Source organism: Rutidosis leptorrhynchoides, chromosome 10, assembly GCF_046630445.1.
Source record: "Rutidosis leptorrhynchoides isolate AG116_Rl617_1_P2 chromosome 10, CSIRO_AGI_Rlap_v1, whole genome shotgun sequence".
Taxonomy (NCBI): domain Eukaryota; kingdom Viridiplantae; phylum Streptophyta; class Magnoliopsida; order Asterales; family Asteraceae; genus Rutidosis; species Rutidosis leptorrhynchoides.
Window position 1 is genome coordinate 160,288,584 of NC_092342.1, and position 16,170 is coordinate 160,304,753.

The 16,170-nt window shown below is 32.6% G+C and overlaps 1 non-coding gene across 1 annotated transcript; it reads right to left on the reverse strand.

Moving 5' to 3' along the window:
• Positions 1-5,213: 5,213 nt before the first annotated feature.
• On the reverse strand, positions 5,214-5,320 carry LOC139873909 (small nucleolar RNA R71). The gene has a single exon (XR_011767619.1). It is a non-coding gene; the product is annotated as a small nucleolar RNA R71 (small nucleolar RNA).
• Between the last annotated feature and the right edge of the window lie 10,850 nt (positions 5,321-16,170).

The following is a 16,170-nucleotide window of genomic DNA, read 5'->3' on the forward strand; positions in this document are numbered from 1 at the left end:
AGTTGTAAATAGTATACTCTTATATAGAAAATATTTATTTATTATAATAATATTGTTAATATGAAAGTAATAATGATACTAATAATAATAATATTCATAATAATAAAAATCTAAATAATAATATTAATAATAATGTAAATTTTGATATAAATGATAATAATAATAATAATAATAATAAGAGTAATAATAATATTTATAAAAATAATGACTTTCTAATAATAATAATACTAATATCTATATTAATATTTATAAAGATAATAATAATAATAATAATGATAAAAATAATAATAATGATACTTTCGATGATACTTTTAATTATAATTCTAATAACTAATATGATAATTTTAATAATAAAAATGATACTTTTTAATATTAATGATTAAAATAATAATTATACTTATATTAATAATGATATGATAATAATAATGATAATCATAATAATTAATAAATAATAATAATAATAATAATAATAATAATAATAATAATAATAATAATAATAATAATAATAATAATAATAATAATAATAATAATAATAATAATAATAATAATAATAATAATAATAATAATAATAATAGGAATAAGATACTACGTTGGGCCTGCTTGGGCTCGAACCCTCGACCTCTTGCTAAACCCACAACAAATCCAACCAGTCCCTCTGCCTTGCGTTTCTGGTTTAGTTCCCTGTCTAATTCTATTTAACCCGTATTTCTATTTCCCTTTATTCCCTCTTCAGCCCAACAACATAAGATACGTAGCCCAATAGCAGGCCCAACCAGATTTATTGTTAAAAGGAAAAAAAATATGTTCCAGCCTAGAATCGACTGGTCCTCTCGCTCACTTGACAACAAACCAAACCATTGAACCGCTTGTTACATTCTTGTAATAAGTTGTAGGTTTATTTAATTAACACGTACGAAGCTATTCATTATTTTATTTTAAAACATCATCACCATATATCATCAACATAATACCATTTCTCATCTTCATGATTATCCTAAATGAACCTCATCATCTTTCTTCAACCTCGATCACCATCAGATAATCATCCCATCATCATCGTTAAGATCATCAGGCCTCATTATCATCATTATATATTATCATAATCATTTATCACAGTTAAAATAATATCATCATCTTGTCATCTTTATGACGTCATCTTCCACATCTCACATCATCATGCTCATGATTGTTATCATCATCATTAACGTTATTCTACATCACTCTACTGTATCACATCATGATCATTCAATATGTTCCTCTTCGTAACTTCTTCTTTATCACAGTCTTTATCATCATTTAATCTCATCATTATCATATGCTAAACGGCATCATCATCATTCATTTATGTTCGTAACAGAATATCATCATCATTCAAATTACTATTCATCGTCTTCTTCCCATCTTCATCATTTATTGTATCATCCTTACATCACGTAATCTTTCTTCATCTCGGTTTCAAACAGCAGCAACAATGACGTTTTATGGTTGTTTACTACGGATTAAACAGAATCAGGAAGTTGAAGGCTGCAGGTGATGGTTGTGGTGTTCGTGGGTTGTAGGTGATGGAGTGGCGACAGTTGTAACTGCAAAAATAGCACCAAATGGGTGGTGGTTGCAGCTTTTGGTTGCAATTGTTCTATTTACAAGTGATATTCGTTTAAATAATAAAAGGTAAAGACAAAAGAAAGATTCGATGAATTGAAGACGCAAATGACCAAAATGCTAAAAAGTAAAAAAGTACAAAAGTACAATCCAAGATGTTCAATTTATTGATGAGAAACGTCTTAAAATTACAAGAGTACAAGCCGCAAAACGCAAAGTACACGATATTAAATAGTACGCAAGGACGTTCAAAAATCCGAAACCGGGACATGAACCAACTATCAACGCGCGACGCAACGGGCCTAAAATTACAAGTCAACTATGCACATGAATATATATTAATATATAAATAATTCATAAAATTATATATATACTATATATTAAATAAAAACCGTCGGCAAACAAGAAGACAAGTGAATGTGAGCTGTCACAGGGGTCATGCAATCGCATGGCCTGGAGGAGTAAAATCCATGCGATCGCATGGGTTACTGTACATGGCCAAGTCCTATAAATTGTAACGTTTTCTGCCGAGTTTGAATACACAATATCAACTATCTCTCTCACTCTCTGATATATATTTATATTTATAGTTATAATTTTAATTTTAATATTAAGTTAATAATAATAAGGTTATAGTGGCGAATGTTTTAAGTTTGTAAGTCAAAATTCTGTCCGTGTAACACTACGCGATCAATACTCATTGTAAGTTATGTCCAACCTTTTTAAATTAATGTCTCGTAGATAAGTTATTATTATGCTTATTTAAGCCGAAGTAATCGTTATGTTGGCTAAATATTAAAGACGGGGTAATTGGGCTTTGTACCATAATTGGGGTTTGGACAAAAGAACGATACTTTGACGTATGGATTATTTATGGGCTTTATATTAACTAAACGATACCTCATTAATTTAATATAAAGGTTACAATTTAACGTATCTATATATAACCTCATACGCTTAATCTGGTACGGTGGGCGGGATATTTATAAATACGAATTATTATTCATTTGACCGGACACGTGGATGGATTAATAGTTAATGGACTCATTAAAACAGGGATGGATTACATTCAAGGGTAATTGGTGTAATTGTTAACAAAGTAGTAAAACCTTGGACTACACGCAGTCGATAACCTGGTGTATTCATTAAACAAAGTATTAAGACCTTGTTACAGTTCGAATCCCCAATTAGTTGGAATATTTGACTTCGGATATAAGGATAATTTAACAAAGACACTCGCACTTTATATTTATGACTGATGGACTGTTATGGACAAAAACTGTATGGACATATTGAATAATCCAGGACAAAGGACAATTAACCCATGGTAATAAATTTAAAATCAACACGTCAAACATCATGATTACGGAAGTTTAAATAAGCATAATTCCTTTAATTTATATCTCATCGTACTTTTATTTATCGTCATTTAATTTATCGTACTTTAAATTTATCGTAATTTATCATAAAAATAATAAGTATTTCGTATACACCTCGCATAACATCAAGTACTTTTGGCACCGCTGCCGAGGAACATCTTAAACGCTGAAGCGAAACGCTATTAAAAAAAGATTTTTATTAAGTTTTAATTTCTTTTTGTAAAAATACGTTTTAAATAATAAAAATACAAAAATATAAAAAGAAAAACAAAATATATATATTTTTAAGAGTTTGTTTAAAATATATAAAATTATAAAGTATTTCTATTTTTTTATTTTAGTTTTTAAATTATAAGTTTTTATTTATTTTATATAAATATTTTATAAGTTAGATACAGAAAAAAATAATTAAAAAGAATCTAGGCCGAGAACTATAGCAGCCCAAACAAACAGGCCTGAAACCCGAAGCCATGCGATCGCATGGCCCAGGCAACTAAATCTCATGCAGTCGCATGAGACTGATTGACAGGTTTGGTACCTAGGACGACAGGATTAAGGTTTGGTTTAGTAATTATTATTATTAATTATTTAGAATTAGGGTTATGTTAATTAATAATTAGTTTTAGTTTTTAATTAAGTTTAAGTTTTAAGTTTTTAATTAGTTTTATTAATATATAAAATTAATACTTTTATAAAATAAATAATATAAAAATTATATTTTTATAGGGGGATGATTCTCACACACACTTTTTTTTATCCTCACACACCTATTTTAACCTTTTACTCTTCTAATAATACTCAATTAGTGTGTGAGGATCAAAAAAGTGTGTGTGAGAATCATCTCCCATTTTTATAACTTTAAGCTTATTTTTATATTTTGTATATTTTTATGGTTTAATCGTAATTTATATTTATTGTTCGCTATATAGTTTTAAGTTTAGTATTTTGCCGTAGTTTATTTGATATTTCTAGATTTTTAGGCTTTGTCGTAAAATCCCTTAAGTACTTTTTCTTTAGATTAAGATTTAGGTGCTTTAGAATTTTACGACGTCGCTTATCGCTTTAGTATTTAATAGATTTTAGTGCCTAATTAAGTTATTGGCGTTTTGGATATAGAATTCCTTTTAAGCTTTAATACCTTTAGACGTAAGTTTTAATTTTTAGTTTTTAGACTTTTAAGTTTCAACGCTTTACTTTCTTATTATTATTTTTCGACCTTTTATTTTTCGACGTTTTTCGGCGCACTCTTTTCTTTCTTATTTCTCGACGCTCTAGTTTTTAGGACATAGTTTTTTTTCTTTAAATTTCAACGAAATTTTTTTTAAGCGGTTAAATTGATAGACATCCAAAATTTTCTGGTTCGTAGTAATAGTTTGATTTGTGAGTGGCGAGTTGTGGGCTTCCGATTTAAAGGGTCCTGGCTACCTGCTGCATCTATTGGCTATTCGAAACGTGGGCAAAATCAGAAAAGTCTATTAATTTGATAACTTATATAATTTTTATCTTTATAACTAATAGGATATTCAGTGAATGCACCGAGCAAAATGTTCACCACCTTTTATACGTTCACCAGCTGTAACTCGATCAAGACATCTAGCCAATATTGTCGCCGTTGATTTTTCTTTAGAATCGTCATCTAGTCGACCAAGTACTCCAATTCAAATTTTCGATAATCCATTTTTTGAACCCGACCTCACAATTGAGAATCCGGAGGATATTCAGGGACAATTCAGAGATCCTGAACCACTAATCAATCCTCCTGAACCACAAATTACTCATCCACACATTGTCGAGGAAGAAACCATTAAATCAGAATCCTCTAGTGATTCAGATTCAACAATTTCAATCATGGAAAATCTAGAACCTCTAAGTATGGAAGACCGAATGAGAGCTAAACGCACTGGCCAAGGTCACGCAATTACTCAACCAGACATTAATGCGCCAGATTATGAAATCAAAGGACAAATACTACACATGGTAACTAATCAATGCCAATTTAGTGGTGCGCCGAAGGAAGATCTAAATGAACATCTTCGAACCTTTAATAGGATATGTACTCTATTCAAAATAAGAGAAGTTGAGGATGAACAGATCTATCTCATGTTATTTCCCTGGACTTTAAAGGGAGAAGCCAAAGATTGGTTAGAATCGTTACCTGAAGGGGCGATTGATACATGGGATGTTTTAGTTGAAAAATTTCTTAAACAATTCTTTCCGACATCTAAAGCTGTGAGACTTCAAGGAGAAATTGTTACATTCACACAGAAGCCAAATGAAACTCTATATGAGGCATGGACAAGATTTGGAAAATTGTTGAGAGGATGTCCTCAACATAGTTTAGACACTTATCAAATAGTACAAATATTCTACCAAGGATGCGATATTACTATACGAAAAGATATCGATATAGCAGCTGGTGGTTCCATTATGAAGAAAACCACAACTGAAGCTTACAAAATTATTAATAACACTGCCTCCCACTCACATGAGTGGCATCAAGAAAAAGACATCGTTAGATCATCTAAAGTGGCTAGAGCCAATTCTAGCCATGACTTTGATTCCATTTCCGCAAATATAGATGCTTTCGAGAGACGAATGGAAAAGATGACTAAAGATATTCACTCAATACGAATTAGTTGTGAACAGTGTGGAGGACCACATTTGACAAAAGATTGTCTCAGTATTGAACAAACAATGGAACAAAGAGAGAATGTTTCATATATAAACCAACAAGGTCCTAGCAATCAGCAAGTATCCAATAATACTTACAACCAGCAAAGACCTATTTTTCCAATTAAATCGCCACAAACCGATGATAAAAAGCCAAATTAAGAAGACATGATGTCGAAGCTAGTTGAATCTCAAACGCAGTTTTTCACATCTCAGAAACAAACCAATGAACAAAATGCTCAAGCATTTAGAAATCAACAAGCTTCTATTCAAAATCTGGAACAAGAAATGAGAACCTAGCAAGGTTGATAGGTGAAAGAAAACTGGGAAGTCTACCTAGCGATACAAATGTTAACCCTTGGAATGAAACAGCTAAATCCATTACCACGAGAAGTGGTATTACACTTAAACCACCTGAAATGCCAGTAATTTCTGATGACTCTATTCCTACTACACAAGAACCACAACCTGAGCAAGATAAGGAAACAGAACCGGTAGTTAAAAAGGTTAATGAAGATAACACAGTTAAGGCTAAACCTTATGTTAAACCATACCAACCACCACTTCCTTACCCAAGTAAAATGAGAAAAGAAAGACTTGAAGCCGAGCAATCCAAATTCTTGGATATGTTTAAACAAATAAATGTCAATCTTCCTTTCATTGATGTGATATCAGGAATGCCAAGATATGCTAAATTTCTGAAAGATCTAATCACAAATAGAAAGAAAATGGAAGAACTTTCGGCTGTTACTATGAATGCTAATTGTTCTGCAGTGCTGTTGAATAAGATACCAGAAAAACTTTCAGATCCATGAAGTTTCACAATTCCATGTTTTCTGGGTAGTCTTAGTTCAATAAAAGCATTGGCAGACTTAGGTGCTAGTATAAATTTAATGCCGTATTCACTATACGCTAAAGTAGACCTCAGAGAATTGAAATCGACACGAATAAGCATACAACTAGCCGATCGATCAGTAAAATATCCTAGAGGGATAATGGAAAACATGCTAGTTAAAGTTGGTACTTTAGTATTTTCAGTAGATTTTGTTATTCTGGACATGAAAAAAGATTCTCGAGTTCCTCTCATTTAGGAAAAACCATTCTTAAACACGGCTAAAGTAATAATAGACGTGTTCAGTAAGAAACTGACCCTAAGTATAGAGGATGAGAGTGTTACCTTTTCACTTGATAGAGCCATGCAACAACCGCAATCTGCAGATGATACATGTTATTGTGTTCAAACTATAGATTCACAGGCAGAATTGTTAGAAGAATTTCCAGAATTACAAGGAACAGGAGAATGTTCTTTAGGAGAAGGAACTGAACCAATTGATGAAGCTGAAATGTTAGCCGCACTCATGGCTAATGAATACGAACCAACAACAGAAGAACTTCAAATGCTAAAAGAGGAAGACAGATATCGATATAAATCATCGATAGAAGAACCACCGACATTAGAGTTAAAGCCACTTCCAAACCATTTGGAATACGCTTATTTACGTGGTGAATCTGAATTACCTGTAATAATATCGTCTTCTCTTACGGAAAATGAAAAATCTCAACTCATATCTGTGTTAAAAGCTCATAAACCAGCTATTGCATGGAAGATTCATGACATAAAAGGCATAAGTCCTTCGTATTGCACACATAAAATCCTTATGGAAGAAGGTCATAAAACCTATGTGCAACGCCAACGAAGACTAAATCCTAATATGCAAGATGTAGTTAAGAAAGAAATTATTAAACTGCTAGATGCAGGTTTAATTTATCCAATCTCTGATAGTCCATGGGTAAGCCCAGTTCAATGTGTACCTATGAAGGGTGACATGACTGTCATCACAAATGAAAAAAATGAGCTTATTCCTATTAGGACTGTAACAGGATGGCGTGTCTGTATTGATTATAGAATTTTAAATGACGCCACCAGAAAAGATCACTTTCCCTTACCTTTCATTGATCAAATGTTGGAAATGTTAGCCGGAAATAGTTACTATTGTTTTCTTGACGGTTTCTCCGGATATTTTCAAATTCCAATCGCACCCAAGGACCAAGAGAAAACCACGTTCACGTGCCCTTATAGTACTTTTGCTTACAAACGCATGCCATTTGGACTATGCAACGCCCCTGCAACCTTTCAAAGGTGCATGATGGCGATTTTTCACGACATGATAGAAGAATGCATGGATGTTTCATGGATAACTTTTCAGTCTTCGGTGATACTTTTGAAACATGTCTAGTTAATCTTGAACGAATGCTTATTAGATGCGAGCAATCAAATCTAGTACTTAATTAGGAGAAATGCCATTTCATGGTTAGAGAAGGCATTGTTCTTGGTCACAAAATTTCAAAGGAAGGAATTGAAGTGGATAGAGCTAAAGTAGATGTAATTGCTAAACTTTCACATCCCACCAATGTTATAGGAGTTAGGAGTTTTCTAGGGCATGCCGGTTTTTATCGACGTTTCATAACAGATTTTTCTAAAATTGCCACTCCTATGAATAAACACCTAGAAAAGGATGCTCCATTCATCTTTTCAGATGAATGCATCAAATCTTTTAATATTCTTAAAGAAAAACTCACTAATGCGCCGATCAGGATAACTCCAAATTGGAATCTACCATTTGAACTCATGTGCGATGCAAGTGATTTTGCAATGGGAGGCGTTTTAGGACAAAGGATTGAAAAACGATTTCAACCTATCTATTACGCTAGTAAGACGTTACAAGGAGCACAAACGAATTACACAACTACTTAAAAAGAACTCCTTGCTATTGTCTTTGCTTTTGACAAATTTCGTTCATATCTCGTTCTAGCTAAAACGGTTGTCTATACCGACCATTCTGCTCTTAGATACCTATTTTCAAAACAAGATGCTAAACCACGATTAATCTGTTGGATCTTACTCTTACAAGAGTTCGATATTGAAATCCGAGACAAAAAGGGAGCAGAAAATCTCGCCGCTGATCATCTTTCTCGTCTTGAAAATCCTGAATTAGAAGTTCTAAATGAATCGACCATACAAGATAACTTTCCTGATGAATATCTTTTGAAGATCGATTATAATGAAACTTCATGGTTTGCAGACTATGCAAACTACTTAGTATATGGATTCCTTGAAAAATGGTTGTCGTACAAAAAACGAAAGAAATTCTTTAGTGATATAAAACACTATTTCTGGGAAGATCCACATTTATTTAAAAGTTGTCCCGATGGAATAATCCGCCGATGCGTATTCGGGGATGAAGCCAGTCAAATCTTAAACCATTGTCACACAGGACCAACAGGAGGGCATTATGGGCCTCAACTCACAGCAAGAAAAGTCTACGATGCTGGATTTTATTGGCCTACAATTTTCAAAGACGCTCACCTTCTTTGTAAATCCTGTGATGCTTGTCAAAGGGCCAGAAAAATAAGTCAACGTGATGAAATGCCACAAAATGTCATTCAAGTATGTGAAGTATTTGACGTTTGGGGTATTGACTTTATGCGTCCATTTCCAAAATCTCATAATAATCTCTACATTCTCATTGCCATTGATTATGTATCTAAATGGGCAGAAGCACAAGCTCTCCCAACTAACGATGCACGAGTTATAGTCAACTTTTTAAAACATCTTTTTGCAAGGTTCGGAACACCGAAAGCTTTAATAAGTGATCGGGGTACTCATTTTTGTAATAATCAACTTGAGAAAGTTCTCAAAAGATATGGAGTAACTCATAAAAATACCAACCGCTTATCATCCACAAACAAGTGGACAAGTTGAAAATACCAACCGAGCTTTAAAACGTATTCTAGAGAAAACCGTAGGATCAAATCCGAAGGAATGGTCCATGAAATTGAAGGATGCACTCTGGTCTTTTAGAACAGCCTACAAAACTCCAATTGGAACCACACCTTTTAAACTCGTTTACGGAAAAGCATGTCATCTTTCAGTAGAAATTGAGCACAAAGCATTTTGGGCTTTGAAGACATGTAATCTTGATTTACATGAAGCCGGACGTCTACGGTTAAGTCAATTAAACGAATTAGAAGAATTGAGACATGAAGCATATGAAAATTCGTTAATCTATAAAGAAAGAACGAAGAAATGGCATGATAAAAGAATCAGAAGTTCAAAAGAATTTAAGGAAGGAGACAGAGTTCTTCTTTTCAATTCACGATTCAAGCTATTTCCTAGAAAATTGAAATCAAGATAGTCTGGACCATTCATAGTCAAAAGAGTTTTCCCATATGGAACAATAGAGTTAATAAATTCAAATGGGATTGAATTTAAAGTTAAATGGTCACAGAGTTAAACATTACATACATGGTCCGATGGAAGTTGACAATGAAGTTAATCATAATTTCACCACTCAAGAAAACCCTCAGAATGAAAACATAAATATGTTATCAACAACATATGAAAAACAAAAATTGGAAGATGGGGAAGCTTCAAATTGGAGTGATGAAGAAGAATTCCTATACAAACCTCCCATTCCAAGAAACGAAGAAAATTGTGAACAAGAAGTTCAAGTAGAAGTGAAAGAACCAAGAAAAGACCACTTGGAAAAGGTTAACAAACCAACTCTACTTACTAAAGTAGGAGACCCAGGTGAATTTATCATTTCTTGCTTGCTTAATGATGGTGCCATGTATAATGGACTCGTAGATTTAGGAGCAAGTGCAAATGTTATACCTCTTTCCTTATACAAAAGATTAGGAGTGGGTAAATTAAGACCAACCAAAATAAGTGTTCAATTATTTGATCAAACCATTAAACACCCGGTTGGAATATCCAATAATTTACTTGTTAAAGTGAGAAGTTTGACCTTTGTTGCAAACTTTATAGTTATTAATATAGAGGAAGACCTTGATATTCCTCTAATTTTAGGTCGTCCATTTTTAGCAACCACCGAGGCATTCATTGATGTAAGAGAAGGTAGAATGACATTTAGGTATGGTAACAAATCGGTTACCTTTGTGAATCGAAAGTTTAGATCTCCACCAACCAAAACTGTTGAACCAATAGAAATTCCTAAGTGTGGGGAAGATGAAGAAACACTTAATGATAACCCGATAACAAAGAACCCTGTTATTGATATGAAATTAGATGAACCCGTTTTCAATAGTTCAACAAAGATACTTCCTAAATGGATTCAAAATGCCAGGATTAATGGAAATTTTAAGTTATGTAACCGATTAGTATCCAATTTGTCGCCTAAATAAAAATCAATGTTAGTTGAATTTGTGAAAGTTACAGAGGAAATCAACAATTGGCTTAAAGCAAAAGTCAGAGATAGACAAGTTGTTGATAGTCCAATTAAAAATGAAGTTAATCACAATTTTGACACCATAGCTAACTAAGTGTGGGGAGGATCACATTTTTTAAGGGTAATATGTATTTCTGTTAGAGTTAGATTTTCTGTTTTCGTGTAGTTCTCGAGAATGGAATCCGAATGGTCTTTCCATAGCAGACCCTAAAGAACTAGTGTTCTCCCTCCATTCTGAATTTTTATTTTTTTTTAGGTTTTACGAGATGAAGAATTCCTTTGATCTGAACCATGGTCTACTACTACACGCTATGATTACTAAACGTAATAATAACGTCTTTCCTAGTGAATTAGAATCTTTTATAAGAGGCAAAATGGACGAAGTAAGGAGAGAACTCAGGAAAGATCATCATAAAACACATTTTGGTAAAGGAAAATCAAAATCCGTAACAAAAAGAAGAACACGACACCTTGAAAGATGTCATATATGCGGAAAATGATCGCATGAAGGTAAATATTCGAACAATCAAACATATTCAAATGCCGAATTTGTTACTCTATGCAGAGAAGGACCGTTCATATGTTTAGAAGAAAAGTTATTGAAGAATCGAGGCTACGCTTATGTAGCTATGGAAAACCAAATCACACGACTCTCCTATGAGTCAGCTAAAGCAGGTCTCTGAGAATTCTATCTCTTTATTTGTTTTTATTTTTATTGCTTTTAACCTTTTGATAATAAACGCTGAATCGTTTGCTAAAAAGTATTAAATTGATATTCAATAAAATTAGGTATGCGAAACCGAAATTATTGATATCATACAAAAAATTTATTACATCACTGCGAAATTTACCGTTTATTTTTAAGGTATAAATATCTTTAATCAATCAATCCAAAATATTTCAGAAATTCGTCAGGAGTAAAACTAGGTAATATAGCCGAAATTACTTTACCCAAAAGAGGGACGTATATTTTTATTAATATTTGATTGATTAAAGTTGGATAAAAGACCAAAAAGATTTTTAATTTTAATTTTTACCTTTTTTTAAATTAATATTAAATTATTATGGTAAATCTTTTTAAATCAATATATTTAAGTTTTTAAATATTTTAACAATTAATATTTTCAATATAACTTTGTAAAATTAATGTATAAAAATATTAATAATATTAATATGAATTTTTAATTTTATGCATTTTAAATTTAAGTTTGGTGTGAATTTAAAAACAAAAATTTACTTTATTTCATTAAGTTAAAATTTTGATATTTAAAATTCGTCGTGAGTTGAAGACTAGGTCTTTGAACCGAAATTGCTTTACCCGAGGGCGGGACGAGAAATTTTATTATCATTTATTTTAATCTTATTGTTTTAAAGTATGCCAAAAACATTAAAAAAACCCAAAAATATTTGCTTTTAAAACAATGCTTATAAATGACAAATTTTAAAATTTTTATCTAGAGACAAACTAGGACAACGATCCGAAATGCCCTCATTCTAAAAGAAAACAAATTTTTAAAATTAATTATTTGTTTTATAAGTTAAAGGTTTTTATATAAAAAAAAAGAGCAGGGACCCCATGCGATCGCATGGGATTTAGCCTACACCACCATGCGATCGCATGGCATCAAAAAGCTGGAGAGAGTGTTAAGGCCAGTCGACTATTCTCTGTCTCCCACATTTATACACACACATATACGAAAACATCCCAAAACCCTCTAAAAAATTCGCCATTTTTCACCAAAATTCACCAAATTTCTTATAATAATCCGCTATAATCATGTCTTTTCTCAGATAGGGAAGCAGGAAGGTAAAGATTTCACCCCTAAAACTCTTTAAATTTGAATTTTAGTGTTCTTGAGCTAATTTTTACCTAATTAGATTTTGTTAATTTCTAGTGTAATTAGAGTTAAATTATTAGTATATTATGCATGTATAACCTAGATTGATACTATTTGTCATGATTTGAAGCCTTAAACTTAAAAATTTTAGAAATCTAGGGTTTGTGTTCTTGAGCAATTTGGGGCTTTTTGATATAAACAGGTTATGGTCGATTTTTGTCATGAATTATTGCTAAATTAAGTAGTGTAACATGTTTAGGTAGTTAAATGATCCAAACTTTGATCCTAAACATAATTTTTGAGAATTAAAGTGGACTTTTTAAGTCTAAAATTCATGAACTTGATTAATTTGATATAAATGCCATTTGAAACTTGTTTAATTGCTAGTAATGATTATTTTAACATGTTATTTGAGATTAAAACATATGAACTTTGTAAATATTTTCATATACGCTTATTTGAAAAATTGTAGAATTGATAAAAATATGAAAATGAGTATAAGTTTAATATGGATTAAACATGTTATTGTAATTGTTTTAATTTGTTATTTTGCTAACACTGATGCATATTTAGATGCACAAATTTTGTGTTTAATGTGTTTTGCAGAGAAATACATATACGGACGGTGCATCATCGTCTAGGCAACCTGATCCGGAACCACAGCAGAGATGCAATATCACGAACAGGAACAACAACCTGAACAACAACAACATTATGATCAACGCGTGCCATACTATGAGTCGGAGCAACAATTTTTTATTGGCTACGTAGTATTTCCCGTTCACCATATAATAGAACACCCAACAATTCATGAAGAACAATTGCATCCCAAATTAAGGATTGATAGAAGTTGGAGAGATTACCGGACGTACCAAAGTAACAAATTTAAGCTTTGGACCAAAAATGTAGAAGTTCCAAGGGTAATAGATTGGGAGCCTTTGGAAAGGGTCCACCTAGCTAACCCAGTTAAGCAGCATCTAATCCAAAGGTATGGCAGCACTTCCTTTTCCGATTGGGAACGTTTATTTACCACTCGTAGGTCTGTATATAAAGAGTGGTGTGTTGAGCTAATGAGTACTATAGCTTTCAATAAAGATGTAGATAGGTTAGACCATAAGAGTTTTCTTAGATTTTTACTTGGCCGTAGGATGTACAGGATGTCCATGCTGGACATGGCCAGGGCTTTACAGATTTACACTCCCGCTGAATTACTATCACCTGATTGTACAAATTTGATTTATCAAGGTGAGCGGGTAGATAGAAATTTTGACGCTAACGCCATCTGAAGGCGTATGTCAAATTTTAATGTGTTTACGCGGGGAGGAAGACACTCCTATTTAGATATTAATAAAGCCGAGCTTCGTATAATATATAGATTCTTAGCAAACTCGATTACACAAAGAGGTAACAATAAGGATAAAATGACCTTACATGATTTATTTTACCTTAAGTGCGTTCGAAACACTAAAGCTTTGTTAATATCCCCTACTGTGTTGGTTTTTATCTGTCTAAAATGGTGGAAGGTATACAGGAAGGGGGAATAATAGGAGGAGGTATTTTTGTTACTCTCATTAGAGAGTATTTAGGTGTAGATAGGGATCAAGGGGGTCCGATGATGGTATGTAGGGAACAGGACGAGACTTTAGGTTTGCAAGTCTATCAAGGTGCAAATGTATTGACTAGGAGATGCAATCAGGCAGTACAATATCAGGGCCGCCATCCACATGTAGAGAGGGGTTCAGATGAGGAGATGGAGGAAGCAGATGACATTAGGGATGTCATTAGGGATAGTGCTACTGACATTTTCCATCATATAGATGAGGTAGAAATGACTAATGAGGATAGGCATCATCGGTATGAGCAGTGGCAAGCCGCGAATGAGTATGAGACTTCCAGGCGACGCCAACACCATAGCTGGCAAGTTCATCAGCACCAAATCATAAGCCAGCTATCATATTAGGTACCAAATAACTACATCCCGACTCGACCTACTTACTATCCACCGCATCAGCCCGACATGCGACCACCCTATGACATGTACGACCCCAATCAAGCATACCAGAACACCTATCACCAACCATTGAACCCGAACGATTATATGAACTGGAACCCCTATCCAAATCAATAGTGTTCCATTGGTGATGTCTTCTCTTTTATTATTTTTATCTATTTATGCTAAACATTTAACATTTTGATACTTTAATGTAATGTGTTATATTTTTATTATTTTGTACTAATATTTCATTTTCGTAATTTGAAAGTGGGATATTAAGTCTCATTTCAAATTACCATGCATGTTTATATTTGTATTGTATGTATTTTATCTCATGTACACAACAGGGTAAAACAGCGCATTTTCAAAGACTGGCATTACGTTCAGCAAAAGCTATTAATTTTGACGATAAAATGAAAAACAAGTATGATGTAACAACAGACAGAATGAACAAATGATGTGCACCATTTATCATTCAACACAAACAACAATATGTTTGGAAACTTTGGTAAAATTTAATCATTTTTCTACGCTAATCACCCTCAATAATTTAAATTACTACTGATTTCTTGCAAATGAGGGCATTGCAAGATCTTAAGTGTGGGAAGGGGTTAAATTCTTTTGGGTTTTAAAATTTTAATTTAAACACTTGGTTACCATTAAAAATACTAGTAACGCAGTAGTTGTATTAGAATCTAGTGCTCTCTGATAATAAAGAACAGCCCTAGTCTTATATACTGACTACTCAATTCTGGTAAAATTTTTTAAAAATTTTCAAATAAATGAATTCAAAATCATGTTTATACATATTTATGAATGATAAAACTAGGTGTTAAGAATTGTTACCTCGGAAAGGACATAAAATGAGAAACAACCCAAAATGCTTAAATTCATTTAAAATAGAATAGAGGAGAATAAAAAGGCAAAGAAAGGAAAATAAAAGCCAAGTGTGGGAAAAATTTACCAAGTTATTTAGAACATATATCACATATTTTTGTACAAATAATTGAAGATACTTTTGTTTTGAACGATATTAATCAGTTTTACCCAGTTTATTGTAATATAAATGGAATATAAAAGGAAGTAAAGTCTTTCGAGAAAAAGACACGCGCTTCTTGATTTAGGTCAGGAAGTTGTCGTCCAGTCCAGTTGTAGAGGCTACGAAAAACCTTAAAAAGTTTTCTCGAAAATCAGCTGGAAATCCATGGACCTCAGCATCAAACAGTGTCGCCAAGTGGTCAGACTTATCCTAACCATGAGAGGATCTGTCTTGTGACGACCAGGAAATTTCTGATCAAATTTAAACTTAATCTTTATATGATTTCGACACGATAAGCAAAGTCTGTAATGTTGAATCTCAAAAATTTTGGATTTTTATTCCTGTAATCAATTTCCTTTCGACTGCTCTCGACGATTCACGAACAATTAATTGTAAATAG